Source organism: Bidens hawaiensis, unplaced genomic scaffold, assembly GCF_021521415.1.
Source record: "Bidens hawaiensis isolate Kalapana, Puna unplaced genomic scaffold, B.hawaiensis_p1.1 tig00008542_1, whole genome shotgun sequence".
Taxonomy (NCBI): domain Eukaryota; kingdom Viridiplantae; phylum Streptophyta; class Magnoliopsida; order Asterales; family Asteraceae; genus Bidens; species Bidens hawaiensis.
In genome coordinates this window covers 717,396-730,830 of record NW_027491613.1, presented here as the reverse complement: position 1 = coordinate 730,830, position 13,435 = coordinate 717,396, and the positions used below count along the sequence as shown (strand labels likewise).

The 13,435-nt window shown below is 40.6% G+C and overlaps 1 non-coding gene across 1 annotated transcript; it reads right to left on the bottom strand.

Annotated features, from left to right (window-relative positions):
* Positions 1-11,289: 11,289 nt before the first annotated feature.
* Positions 11,290-11,396, bottom strand: LOC143529457 (small nucleolar RNA R71). The gene has a single exon (XR_013134660.1). It is a non-coding gene; the product is annotated as a small nucleolar RNA R71 (small nucleolar RNA).
* Positions 11,397-13,435: the final 2,039 nt, after the last annotated feature.

Here is a 13,435-nt window from a genome sequence, read left to right as displayed (position 1 = left end):
GAACAACTAATTGGAACTTCACACTAAGCCGTAAGCTAGGTATATAAATACACGACAACTTCGCCTGGCATGTTCAGGCGAAGTTGTCCATAACTTCGCTTGACTAACAAGTTCGCCTGTTAAGCGAACTTGTCAGTAACTTCGCTTAAACATACAAAACATAATTAAACATTACAGACTCGATTACAGACACTAGACTATGAACTACTGACATTATGCACCAACAGACTCCCCCTTGGCAGTAGCTTCATATCTTGATCTTTAAGCACTTGTCTTGTAATCTTCAACCTTGTATCTTCACGCATGCACTCCTTCTCTAACACAAACTGACACAACTCTTTGATACTTCCTCGCTTCGTCCTTCCAAGCAGGAATATAAAAGATTTTCTTCTCATTGAGCACCTGCAGATCAGCTTGCGATAAGTTTACCAAATGCATCGGATCGTAAACTCTTAGGAGCTCTTGTTCATCCTCGTCTTCCATCACTGCCTCTGCTGTCTCACAATCCACAAACCACCACTTTAGGTCTTTAAGCACATCCTTGGGCATAAGCTTCATCGGTACTTCTTTCAAACACCGGATCGGTTTATACTTCATGACCATCCAAGGTTTTCCATCAGCTCTCAAACCTCTATCATTGTCTTCAACAAGTTTTCCCTTCTGCGGTTTCAACAGCTCAAACTTCTTCTCTTTTATACTCTCTCTCCATACAATTTTCCCAATAACTCTAGCCATATTATCGTCACTCTGATTGATTAACCCCAATCTGGCTAAGTCTTTCACTTCACATTCCGGCAGTGTATTCAACGACCTTAACATTCTTTTAAAATACTGAACGCCGTCATACCGTTTAATCACAAAGAGCTTCAACTGCTCATCATAGATCCAGCAAATAATCCCTTTCTTCGCTTCAGCATAGCCTTTAATATTGTAACTCTTCTTAAACATTGTAGGGACCGCCGGTTTCTTCGTTTTGACGAACCACTGAGCATAGCCTTCCTTCCACCTAGGCTGCTCTTCCCATTCAGTCTCATCGATTACTGTCTCATTACCCATATCTGCTTTCTCCACACTTGGAATGTCATGCTCCACATTCTCTTCTACTATTTCACCTTCTTCAACATCTTCTTCAATCACAATCTGAGCACCAATCTTTTCAATCTCTTCGACTGGCAATACATCATCATCAAACAACACATCATCACTAAACATATCATCATCTAATTCTTTCAAAGCATCAATCACATCATCTCCCATTTCTTCATCATCAACCATCACCACTTCATCACCACCAGAACTGCCAGCCGCACCTGCAGACTCCCCTTGAGCTGTGGAAGTCCCAAGAGCTTGAGTAGTTCTTGGCAACTCACCACCTGCACCTTTCGATGCATTGGGATCATCGTCTCTATCATTTCTCTTCTTTGTCCTTAACTCGTCGCCTTTACAGCCTTCTCCCCCTGAGATGCCAAGAACTCCTTCATAGCATCTATAATTCTCCCATGTTCAACCAGGAGGGACGACTGTAGTTGATTTTCTGCTACTAGGCGTTGAATAGCCTGGGTCTGGACAAGATTCACCCTTGATTGTTCTGCCACGACCCGCTCAAGTGCAGCTATTCTCTCCGAGTCTGAGAGGGTTGCATCGAAATCAAACCTCATGTGAGATGTGTCTTGAGTATACTCAGCAGGGATTTCGAATGAAACCGGGACATCAGAAGCAGCTGTGGACGTAACCGCAGGTGGTATCGTGACCGACAACCCTGCAGTTGCAACGACTGTGGACTCTACAAATTGTGCAACCACCTCTGAAGGAGTAAGCGTTGGAGGTGGTAAAGACACAATCTCTAGAGTCGTCCTCTGGAAAGTAGTAGATGGAATGCCGAAAGCTGATGATGTAGCCACCACGGGAACATCCGCGGCGCTTAAACTTGTGACCTGTAGTGATGTAGGAACAATCGACATACCTGACAGTGCTGGCAGAGCGAAACGTACAACTCTTGAAGTCTCTCCAGCTCCCATACCTGCACCTGTCCTTTCCCGTCTTGAACGTCTAATCAACTTGTGAATATCCTCTTCTTCTTCTGACTCACTATCATCAGCTGTCCTCTTTCTCTTTCCAAACGTCCTCTCTTGAGTCACCAACATCCTTCTCGCCTCATCCATAACATCATCAAGATCTGAGTCAGCCACCGTCGTAGCTGCTCTAGTAATACGCACAGTCGAGACACGTTCAACTAGGATCTGAATGTTCTCCTCTGGATCCACCCGATCCATATCGAAGAATCCTTGACCTCCGAATTCTGCATCAAGGTCCACTTCCTCCTCCGGTGACACAACAGGAGCAGCAGGTATAGCTTGAGATGCTCCTGCCTGTTGTGGTGCCGGGTCTCTGAACTCATCCCCACGAGCTGGCACATACCCCGGGTTTATTAAGTACCCAAAGAGTGGAGTATGCCTTGGACGCAGTTCAGGCTTGCTCCTCGCACTGGATGTTCGGCATTGAGCGAAGATACGTTTGCTCACATTCTCCACGTATCGTATTGGACGTCGTTGAGGCAACGTGGGAGCAACATGATTCAAGATCATCTGAATGAATCTTGGATACATGATGAACCTCTCACGGGCCATCGCTCTTCTCTGTCTATCGATCTCGTAAAAGACCATCTGACTAAAGCTATAACGTTTGTTATAAGTCAGAGCAGTCATTGCTGACTGCATGGTCGCACCCATACCATCAGTGCCCGCCTTCCTCCCAGACATGTAGACAATCATTACGTGCATGAGGAAGCACCACTGATCAAGTAGGAAACCCTTCCTCCGTTGTGTATCGCCCAATGGACCAGAATAGCCCATTCGTAGAAATGCTCCATCGCGGAACGGAGCAACAAACTCTGTAGGGTCATCCCTAGTCTCCTCTCCAAAACGTAAAGCCACCCGTATTTGTTCAGAAGAGAACTGAACTTCTTGATTGTTAACGGTTGCTCGCATAACCGGGGGCTCAACGCGGCAATCGTATTCCACTGTCTGCCAAAAATCCTCAATATTGGGTAAGGAAATCGGCAGAGTCGTAGTGATTGCATGGAATATCCTCGAGCGAAGGAGGAAAGTGATTATCTCGCGGTAATCTTCAACTCCGTTCGCTTCCGGGTCTAAGGTGATATACATATTGTGACCCGGGAAGAATTGCCTCTGATTATCTCCGTCATCTCCTCCAGCACCTCCAGCACCTGCTACTGCAGCCATATCTGCAACAAACGAACCAAGTTAGATAAACGTTAAGGCATAACACAAGTTCTCTTGTTACCATGAGCGAAGTTGTGATAAAATCTGTATAGGCGAAGTTAAAGATGGGGCGAAGTTGGGAACAACTTCGCTTCATCTTTAAGTTCGTCTGATAACTAATAAGTTAAAAGGTCCAGGCGAAGTTAATGTTAACTTCGCCTCACCACAACATCGCCTCAGGCGAATTTAAGCCTCAGGCGAAGTTACGGATAACTTCGCCCAAACCTTAAGTTCGCCTGAATCTGAAACGGCAACAGTAAGATCGATTCAAAATCGAAAAATCTGATGTTTCGGTCAATTTTGACGATTGAGGAGTCTAAAACACATGATATTAAGAGTATCTGGACGATCGTTTTGTTCATGACCACGTAAAGACAAGTTTTTGAAATCGGGTTCAAAAGTCCGACGTCCGAGGTCACTAACCGGGTGTCGAAACAACCTAGGATTAACAACATGAACATCGATTATACGATATAATGACCCAACCAACCTTTAAATCGGTTTGAAATCGAAGAAAGATAACAAAGAAGATCGAAAGACAAGATCGATAAGTTCGCTGATTAATCTGAGAGTATAAGTTCGCTGATATTGAAAATACTGAACGAATGACCTTAAGTATTCTTTATATAGGGGCGGAGTTACACAGGCGAAGTTACGGTTAACTTCGCCTAGGCGAAGTTATTCACAAGTTCGCCTGTTTAACAACTTCGCCTATATTTACCAAATCAAACCTTATAATTTGAACATTTTTCAATTAATTTTTAAAAACTTCCCTTTAAGAATTAAATGACACGATCAAGTCCAAGTAACCAGATATAAAATCATAAAACTACCTAAGTACTAAAAACTTTTAAAAATTAAAGTACAAGGGATCAAATTTCAGTCTCGATAGGGACTACTATGTTTTAGAAAAGATCCGAATAGGAATCATACTAATTACGTGACTGTCACATAGATCCGTGTTTAGCTGTATTATGACATAAAGAAACAGGTTGTAAGCAGGTAAATAACTTAAGATGGTTTTCATCGTTTCTGTGATACGAGTTAGGTTCAATTATGCCTCAAAATTTAAGTGAGCAACAACTCAGAGATTATGATGCCTCCTATCTATTCTCAAAGCGTATTTGGCCTTCCCCAAGTCACCCCGAATTGACCTCGACCCATAGTGTCTGATTAACTTTGTAAGTACTCTTCATCTGATTCCCGTTCTCTTTCTTACTCCATGATTGAGAAGTCTTGACATTTTCAGCTATAGAATGTTTCAATAACTCCTAATTTTATTTTTTTTTTATGATAAACATTTACATAGACTTCAGAGTAGTAAACAACTGCAAGTCCCGAATCTGGATCACTGCAGTTTCTTCACACACTATCTTTGCGGGAATCAGAACACTTACGGGCTCGTGTATGACTGGGTAATCGCTTTTCTGCCTATCATTCAGAAAGATATATATGAAGACATGCAAAACTCGTAAGGAGTTTCCACGTAAAATCGAGTAGATTTAGTTTGTATCACATCTACTTTTACGCACCATAAAAAGCTACCATGACATACAATGACTGTCCTAAAGTCTTTTAAGCCTAATAACTTCACTAGTTAAGCACACAGAATCAGTATATCTATCATTTTCCAAGGTTGGATCAATTTTCTGTTAAACATAGCAAACGAACTTCTTACGAAGTAGTAGACTTGAAAAATAATTTCATTTCCCTTTAAAAAATTTTAACATTAGTCGCCCCGACCAAAACAAAGTCTTCAGATAAACGGCTATCCCGAAGATCCAATGGATCAGCTGGACCGACCACATACTAGTATGTGTCCTTCTAACTAGGTATGATCGACTAATTTTAAGCGAAAGAATGAAAACTCATCATAAACCGCCCCGGTCACTTTCAGTCATCTGGTTAATGGCTATCCTCAAATTCTACAAGTAGAAAATGAGGACCAAACATATCCTAAGACATGTCCTTCAAACTGAGGTAACCGACATAATTTTAAGCGATAATGACGTTTTTTTTTTTTTTTTTTAAACGCACACACGTTATATAATAACTCAAACACGTGATACGATATCACTATTACAGACTCTCGTCCTCACGTTACAATGAACTTGATAAACTACTGAAACGAACAACTAATTGGAACTTCACACTAAGCCGTAAGCTAGGTATATAAATACACGACAACTTCGCCTGGCATGTTCAGTCGAAGTTGTCCATAACTTCGCTTGACTAACAAGTTCGCCTGTTAAGCGAACTTGTCAGTAACTTCGCTTAAACATACAAAACATAATTAAACATTACAGACTCGATTACAGACACTAGACTATGAACTACTGACATTATGCACCAACAAAAGAAACGTGTCCACCATTAAATGGTTTAATGTCGAACAGTAAGGACTCGTCTCCCGTCATGTGTTGGGTACAACCACTGTTTATGTACCAAATACTGTTGACAGACCTTCTTGACTAAGCCTACACACATTAACAATTAATTAGACATGGGTTCCCGAGACTTAGTTATCTCAGGAAGGTTTAGCACACAGTTACCATCTATAATATTCATGTCATCAATTATGAAGTTTTGAGACATGTCGGAATCAGAAGAACAGTCCTTAGGAATCCATGCACGTGCAGGTTTCATGGTTTTGGAAGATTTTCTTGACTGTCTTCTGCTTGGTTTTAAAACAAAATCCTCAGATTTTTCAATCATTGGATTCCTTTTGTCGTTTCTTTTTGGTGAATTCCTTTACTTTTCAGTCTTGGAATTCCTTTTTGCTCTCTCCCTTTTGGTTATCCAGAAAGGAGTTTACTGTTTTTTCTTATTTCTGGATCTCACATCCATTTCACTGACAGAACTGTCAGATCGATCATTTCTTGTCTTGAGCTTGGTGTAGCTCTGGAACGGAATTGATTATCTGACTGTTCATTTCACGTTGCTTTCTATGCCAGTTCTTGCAATGTCTTGCAAGGTGAGATGGGTTACCACACACATAACAAAGTCTTTTCATGTTATCCCTTAGAACTCATTAGAATTGTGATACATTGGTTGTGGTGAATATGGTGATGCTTCGAAAGGAACAAACGAATTATCTGACATATAACCCTGATCCTCAAAAACATTTGAGTAGAATGAATTGATATAATCTGGTTGATGACTCCCATAGTACCTGTTATCAAATTGATTGTATAGTTGAGGATGATAAAGTTGACTTGATGTATTTGGTGGTATATATGGTGGTATATATTTACTTTATGTATTTGGTTTTTCGCTTTTAACACAATTTTCTTTAACTTTGTCTCCCTATACTTTATAGTTTCTTGATGAAAAACTAGGTTTGTTAGTCTCAACAGACACATTTTCTTGCATATTTCTATTATGAACAATCTCATCAAGAACACTTTCACAATCAATATCACAAGTGGAAATATCATTTTCATTCACATTATCAAACAAGATACATGATTGTTCAAAACATTTTTCAAAATATTATTATTACAGACCGGGTTATCAATTGATGATTTTAGATTCACACACGAATCAAAGAGTGAATTTAAAATCCCTTTGTCTCCAAAACCCTTGTTCGTTTCCACACAATCATTTTCTTCTACACGACATGCTAAAGAAGATGAACTACCATCATTTTCTTCTACACGACCTACGGAAAAATTGGATCAACAGTCTTTGGAACAACAAGAACAAATGTCTTTGGTTTTGGCACGTGACCAATACCAAAGAACATTTCATCCTCAGGCAGGGTGTTGAAGCTAAAGTGAGGCAGACTGGTATAGTTATCATTAAATGGAGGTGGAACAACAGTATGATCATAACCTATTCCGGTCTTTAATTTCACCCTAATCTATGCCCCAATTATTCAATTAAGCTTATCAAAAGCTAACTCTAATTTCTCAACGGCTATTTTCCTTTGGGCTAAATCTAGCTCTAATTTGTCAATTTTAGCATTTAATTCCATAACATGTCTTTCATGGTGTTCAGCTAGTTTTTCAGCTTGGAAAAGTTTTTCATTAAGTTTAGCCATATAATTATTATGAGTTTTAATCCTAGTGGCATAAATCTTTTCAACTTTTCTTAGATCATCGTTCTGGCATCTAAGGCTAAGATTTTCATCAATAATGGCAGCATTATGAGTTACTTTAACAATACAAGCTTGTGAGAAAAGTTTGTGTACCTCAGGAATGACAGAGGTAGGTGCAGATGTTTCAGTAGGGCTTGATGAGGTGCTTGCTTGATCAGTGAAGTCCATTCCAGCAAAGGTCAGAGGATTCTTCAGCTCTTCAAATTAGTCATCCTCCCAATCTGGTTGAGTTGATTCAGCAGTTCTTGTAATCATGGTCCTTCAGATCGACTCGAAGTTTCCCTTGGATGAGCTTCCTTGACCGATTCTTGGGATTCTTGGCTTCGGGGAGTAACTTGGAACGGGCCTCTTGTCATGTCTTCTAACACCCTCATTGTCAAACATCTTAGTGATCTTGATGTCACTTACAGCCATCGGTGGATTGGTGCATTCTCTTGCGAAGTGACCAGTTTCATTGCAATTGTAGCAACACAGCTTGTCTTTCTCAAACCTAATATTCTTCCCATCAGAATCTTTGAAACTGTTCTTTCGATACTTCTTCTTGAAATTTGAATCTCTGTGAACAGCTATGGCCATCTGGTACTTGATGTCCATTTTCTTGAGATCCTTCTTGTTGATCTCAGGAAGATCTCCTTGCTTAAAATAAGGAGGAAGTAGCTTTACTTGCAACAACTCCTCATGGCTTTCCATAAACGCATTAAACAGTGCCACGTTGGAGTCATTGGCGAAAATGGTTTGAGGGGCCGAGTGAGCTTGATTGCTTCTTATTGTCTTGATCCCATGAGCCTTTAAGGCTTGTGCAACGGCTTTGTCAACTGCATCTTGAAAGGAACTTGAGCTTAATGGTGCTTGAGGTGCGGAAGTAGTCTTGAGAGCAGAGTTAGCAGTGTGAACAACGGGGTGTCCAAGACTTAGAAATGTTGTGCTTACACCTGATCCAATAGCTATTCTTGCTTGAGTGAGAGAACTAATATGATTACCCATCCTTAATATGTCATCCATTTCAAATGACTTGATAACGGAAGTCAAGTCAGCAAGAGTGGTAATTTGCAGATTTGTGGTTCTCTTGATTGTGATCACACTACTATCCAGGCATAAGAAAAGGAGTTAAGCAACTTGTCATAGATTTTGACTTGATTATAATTAATTCCAACACTTTTGATTTTGGTAATCAACGTTTCAAATCTATGAATGAGGTTGGCAACCGATTCCCTTTGAACATGTTGAATTCTCTCTTTAGCATTCCCTTTGTTGTTCTGCATCTCAGTATTTCCTTCAAACTTGCAAATCAAGGCATCCCATAGACTCTTGGCAGTATTATAATCTCTATGAATTTGAGCAAATTCACGTGAGAGGCAAACACTAAGAACCCCAAAGGCCTTTTTATCTTCACTAAGATATATCTTATCATCATCTTCATAAGAAGTCACATGCTTAGGAACTTGGTCATCAGAAATGGTGGTCATAGGAGTATGTGGACCTTGCTCAAGTGGTCTAAGAAGATTATAATAAAAAAATTGATGTGTTTTAAAACACACTTGTTTCCGCACCATTTATCATAGTTTTAGTCATATATATATATATATAATATTTAATGCTTCTTAACTTGTTTTAGTATGATATTACAAAGTTATTTATGTTTCGTAGATTGCGGGTTTTAAAGAGGAAAAGAACCAAGTTGTTGCAAGATTTAAAAGACCGTTTTGATCAACGTTTGAAGAACCAAGTTAAAAGACCGGCCCGAATCCATTTGTGTGAAGCCTTGCATACTTAATATATAAGAAACACAAAAAATTAAAAACCCTAAGCACCTCTAATTTGTTTTCCGTGCGGCAGAAGTACAAGAAAGAAAAAATAATAATAATAAAACTTAAAACCCTTTCTCATAATATTTGAGATCGGAGCAGGAAAGAAAAGGGGAGCAAGACAAATTGATTCTCTCTTTTATAAGGAGACATATTAATATATGTATTATTTGGTTGAGACAGATTAGAGGACGGGAAAATACAAGACAAGAGACATGATTTCTTTTAAATTCGGCAATTAATTTGGAGGCTGTTTTGACACAAGTTTCGAGCACTTATTGATTCGTATATTATTCAGTTTTACTTGTTAAAACATCATTTACTTCGTTCAAGAATTGTTAGACATGAGTTTGGCTCCTATTTATCTTGATTCTTTTATTATTATGAGTAGCTAAACTATTTGCACTATCTAGGTTAAGATGATTATTGACATTGTTTGACGATTTACTTGGTTTTGATTGATCACATAACGTATTATTATTGAAAGGCTTTATTTAATTTGATATTTTGTGTTAAAATATTTTTTTATATAATTATTGCTTGTGATTCTGCGTATTACTTTGATTGAATTATTGTGTGCCATTCGTTTAAAGTTTTACATTTAGGTCATAGACTTGATGTTTTTAATCTATTTGTGGTTAGTGCGGCCATAGGAATCTTGAGTATGATTAATTATTAAAATTCAGTAGGTTCACCTTGCTTGCGACTGAGAGGTAATAGGGAGTTGGTTTGTCTCGTGTCTTTATTCGGTTATGTTAGAATTGCGCGAGGGAGAGTTTTGGTCTTATCCGGTTTAGTTTTGCGTGAAAATATGTGTCTTAGATCGAGTTAGATTTTTGTTACCACTTTATCCCTAGAATTGCTAGTACCAATTTTAAGCGGGTTTTGTGTCATTGAGTCCGAGAGGAGATGCGTGATTAGGGTACCTTAGTAATCTTTATCCCGGTGCATTTATTCAATGTTCTTAGATTTGTGAGAGTTAGTTGGTGAGACCAAGAGGTAATCTAGCGAACTTTAATAAGCCTTAGTTGATTATTTTAAGATCCCGGTGTCGTGTGATTAATTAATTCCGTTAGCCATTGAACTATCAATAGGATTCTTGCCTAGGTAGTCGTTTCTTCATATTCGTTAAGAGTTCCGTAAGGTTTGTTAAGTTTTCCAGTTAGTTTCGTTAAGTTAAGTTATTTTTAAATTAATTAAAATAGAATAAAATAAAATCAATTAAATATTTTTAGGTAGACTTGGATTAGGGTCTATAATCTGAGCCGTTCTCATGTGTCTTCAAGTTCGATATCCGGACTTTCCTTTTCTTTGCTATACGCGACCGGTACACTTGCCGTTTGTGTGAACTAGGATAGGTTTTTTAGGTTTTAAAGCTTAGTTGTGATTCGTGTTTTATTTATACATATATTTTCACACATCAAGTTATTGGCGTTGTTGTCGGGGACACGGTTTGAGGCGATTAGAGAACGACCCGAGTTTGGGGACTTACCTATTTCTTTTTACTTGCTTATTTGTTTTTATTTTTTTAGCTTAATTTTAGCCTAGTTAATTTTAGTTTTTCTTTTTAGTCGTATGCGTCATACCTGCTCACAAGGACCTCCGAAGCTTGAAAAGTCTACGATCCCGAGAAAGTTCAGCCTGAGCGAGAGCGCTATGTTTCACCGACAGGTTTTGATTCTTCTTCACTTACTTCAGCTTCTTCTGGGGATAGGAACATGGGTGACCCACCGCCTAGGTGAGTAGTAGCTGACTATGTAGGCCTACTCTGAATCCTCATTCTAGCATCACCTTACCGAGTGGTGCCGCCGCTGGAAACTGGCCCATTCCTGCCCACGTCATGTAACTCATCAAAACCGCACTCCAATTAAAAGGGTTAGAGAGCGAAGATCCTTCAAACCATATCGACATGTTTGTTCAAATCTGCGAAACTTTCAATACCGGCAACATGAATGATGTAGCCATCTATCTCCGTCTTTTTCCCTTCTAACTTGCCGGAAAAGCTTACAAATGCCTGAAATCACTACATGCTGGATCCATCACCACTTGGGCGGGCCTTCAAGAGAAATTCATAACCAAATTCGTTCCACTATATAAATCCGCTCGACTCCGTGAGGAGATCTGTTCCTTCCACATGAGGTCTGACGAGTCTTTCTGGGAAGTTTGGGAAAGATTCAAGGACCTCCTTCTTAGTTGTCCTCGCCAAGGTTTAGAAAAGTGGATGCTCATCGAGAAATTCTACAATGGAGCCATACAGCACGTAAGAGAGATGTTGAACCAAACTGCTAACGTGAACCTCCTTAAGAATAAAGATCCCGATGAGTGCGTCATCCTTTCTATTGATCTAGCAGCAAGCTACGAGGGGCACGGGGGCATAAATTCTTCCACTTCATCGAGAGGAGTACTTCAGGTCGATTCAAACACTAGCATGCAGGCGCAGATTGATGCTTTGAACAAACTCGTTAGAGATCTTACCGTTAAGAGCGTCGTGAAGTGTGTGGTTTGTCACAAGGGTCACGACACCATTGACTGTCCTGTTAAGCCGGGTAGCAATCAGGAGGAGGTTGACTTCGTCAACAACCCATTGAGATATCAAAACCCGCCTTTGGCGGGGACACTGGATGGAGTATCGAGGGGGACAAGCCAGTGTCTTCCAAGCCCAATACCAAAAGAATCTATTCGGGCAGGGGAGTTCAGGTCAGGAGATTTCAGAACAAATGGGGAGAAAGGAGAAGAAAGCCTCATTTGAGGAGATGATGGTTGAGCTGCTGAAGCGGGATGAGAGGAACCGAGTGACAAATGAGGCGAAATTTGTGGAACACGATGCTATGTTATGGAACCAAGCAACGTCTCTAGGTAATCTTGAGCGTCACGTCGGAGAGATTGCCAACAAGTTATTCGAGAGAGCACCGGGTTCACTACCGAGTAATACCGAGAAAAATCCAAGAGGGTTCGCCAAAGCAGTTACTACTAGGAGCGGTGCAAGAAGAGAAAGAGAGGCTGATCCTTTGAGAGTTGTCACACCTACGGTCGATGAAGATGAGCAGGTGGACCAGGAGATCCAAATGGAGCCTCCTCCGGCCGAGGCACACCAGCAGGCTATTCCAGCGAGTACGAAGCCGGCCGATAAACCTTCATCATCATCAAACCCACATCTGAGAGTCTACAAAACCAAATTTCCTTATCCTGGGAGACTCCGATCAGACAAAACTCCAAGTTCCTAAAACTTCTCAAGCAGCTTCACCTGAAAATTCCTTTCCATGAGGCGCTCACTCAGATGCCCAAATATGCCAAATTTCTCAAGGACATTCTTTCCAATAAGGAGAAGCTAGTTGAGGTCTCTTCTATTCCGTTGAGTGTTGGGTGCTCTGCAGTGTTGCAGAGCAAGTTGCCTGAAAAGATGGCTGATCCTGGGAGTTTCACAATTTCCTGCATCTTAGATGACGATATGGTTCGATATGCTTTGGCCGACCTTGTGCCAGCATCAATCTCATGACGTATTCTGTGTTCAGTAAGTTGGGCTTGGCAAACAGAGGCCAAACCGAATGAGTATACAACTTTTTGATCGTTTGGTGAAATACCCGCGAGGGGTGGTCGAGAACATGCTTGTTTGTATCGACAAGTTCATCTTCCCGTTGGACTTTGCCATTCTGGATATGAATGAGGATGATAGTGTCCCGCTCATTTTAGGTCGACCATTCCTTGCTACCGCACAGGTGTTGATCGACGTCCGTGAGGGAAAATTGATTTTGAAAGTTGGGGATGATAACGTCACCTTTGACGTAAGACAGTCACTCAAGCACCCCAAGTCGGCGGACGACTCCTTGTATTTCGTTGACACCATCGTATTACATGTGCGGGAGTTTTTCACGGACATCTGTGGAGGAGCTACCTTGGACCCACAGATCGTCGATAGGGATATTTCAGAGGTCGAGATGGTTGCCATGACCACTCAACCATTGATGGATGACACCGTATCACCACCACTAGATTCAAAGTCAGCTGTTGAGATTGTGCAAGATGATTCGAGAGACCGACCCTCTGTTGAGAGCCCTCCTCCTTCCTTTGAACTTAAGGATCTACCCGATCATCTGGAGTATGCAATTCTGGACGAGGAGAGGATGCTACCCGTCATCATCGCGTCTGCCTTGACGGAGGTCGAGAAGTTGAAGCTGTTGAATGTGCTGAAAGTGCATAAGGAGGCGATAGCATGGAAGATTATCGACATCAAAGGGATTAATCCCTCGTTC